Genomic DNA, 2,324 nt, shown 5'->3' on the forward strand with positions numbered 1-2,324 from the left:
TGACAGAGGTGTTTCAGTAAGATAAGAAACAAGACAAATAACCAAAAAAGGGCATTTTGTGTAATTATAATAAAAGAGAATTACAACCAGGTTACGCATAGCATTTTCTACTATAGACTTATTGACTGGTTAATAAAGAGATAAACCCAACACTGTACAGCCAAGCAGAAAAGGCCGAGCTTTTCACAGGTTGAAGCTACAAATATTTTTTATCTGCATCTGCATCCTTTGCTACAAATCAAGCATAGACTAAAGGAATGCCATATTATTATTTTAAGTAAGAAATTATTATTTTCTCATTTAAATGAGAAACTGAATTATTTGGGGGTTGGGGGGGGGTGGGGAGGGGTTTTCCTTTTTTACATGTATTTCTAATTGTACAGAAAAAGTTTAGGTGGTTCAATGAAAATCTTTAGAATGTGCCATTTTTTAGCTGATTTATTGATTAATAAATAATCGACAGTTACAGGCAGCCCTATACTAATCAGATGGTCTGGGAATATTTCAGGAAGATGAAATTCTATCACAAGACAAAAGTGAGAACAACATGGCTCAGACATCTGATCACCGAAATGTTGAAATCATGGTTCTCTAAACTTTTCAGATCCTAAGCCTCATACAGAGCCTGTGGTCAGCACTCAAAAAGCAACAGAAACAGAAACCAACAGATTCTGATTCAATCCCAGTGTTAAATTTTTGGGTCTTAAATTTTTACATATTTAAGACCCAAAATACAACGCTAAGGATCTTATTCATACACTTTTTGTATTTTTAAATTAGTTTTGAAAAGTTTGTATACAAATTTTGTCGTATTTTGTTATTTTACAACCGCAGGTTTCGATTTGTTTGACTGGGAATTTTTGCCTAGACCAGTGTTTCTCAACCTTTTTTGGGCCAGCGCCCCCCTAGCCTTTATCCAGGTCCCTCACCGCCCCCCACCAAAGAATTTGCAGGCTACTTTGCACTGGCCATTATTTTATCATTAATATCACTATCACTATTGTAGATGTTTTGATTTTTATACTTGTTTCTGTATTTATCATCAAAAATAATTTCCCAGAGAACAAAAAAGTCATGGGAATAGAAATTATTTTCACAGGCGTCTACGAAAAACGCAATGAACATTCAAGTTAAAATAGGTAGGCCTAACAGCAGCCAATCAGAGTGGAAAAATATTCTTATTTTGTGTCATTTTTTAGTTGTTAAATATTCCACAAAATAACCAGATAAAAGATGTACAACATGCCAGTTTAAACTTTGAACTATTTGCAAAACAACTGAGCTCTGCAACATTAAAACATGGGTAGAACTGTAACTACATTAATCATAACTCTTCTTCTCTTCAGTGTTTGTCGGTTTCTGGTGGTGCAGCTCTGTGATGCCTTCAGGAGAATGGGACATCAGAGTATCTTCCATAAAATTTCACCCACATGGCATTTATTGTTCAAACCAGAGCTTTCAGTGGAAAAACTAAAGTTCCAGGTCCTTTTAATGCCATACAAATAGGAGACAGAAACATGGATCATATCTTTATATAAACCTGTCTATTGATTTATAGATTAATAGTTTTACTGGACAGAAATGACCAAGAACCAATCTTGGTAATTTCATCCCCACAGCATGATGATGTAGGGACAGCATCATGCTGTGGGGATGTGTTTTTTATAAAGTTGACAGGGAAGCTGGTCTAAGCAGGCATTGAAAAGGTGGATGGACCCAAATCTAGGGTTTAACTCACATATTACATAGACTTAGAATGAAATATTTTAAGCCTTCTTGTAATTATGACTTACAGAAAATAAAAATAAAAAAACTTAGAATTTTACACAAGTTAGATAAAAAAGTAATCATATAAACTGAAATATATAATGATTAATATATTTTTAACACTTTTTGATTCTTTGTGTGAGCCTGTATGTCTGGGATCTTGATTTCTAAATTAAACTTGAACTTTACTGTCTTCTCAGTCCAGTTGCTCTCCTCCTCAGCCCGGGTGACATTTATACTGTATCCATCTGTACGTAGTGATTCTTCTTGGTGCCTTCACTCCAGCTTTAGCCTGAATGCACTTTGCCTAATAATTCTCTCAAGGTTGAAATTATTCCTGTTGCTAGTGAACCTTTTCCTACCAAACTTATACTATCTTTCCCCACTTTTCACAAAAAACCCTGTCACTTCTTCTTATGTATGAACAACAAGAAGTGTAACTGTGTCATATGATAAACAAACTGAAGCTATTGGAAACTCCCTATTATTATTATTATCATTGTTATTGTTATTATTATTATTATTATTATTATTATTATTATTATTATTATTATTAT

Source organism: Poecilia reticulata, linkage group LG12 (genome assembly GCF_000633615.1).
Source record: "Poecilia reticulata strain Guanapo linkage group LG12, Guppy_female_1.0+MT, whole genome shotgun sequence".
Lineage (NCBI taxonomy): Eukaryota > Metazoa > Chordata > Actinopteri > Cyprinodontiformes > Poeciliidae > Poecilia > Poecilia reticulata.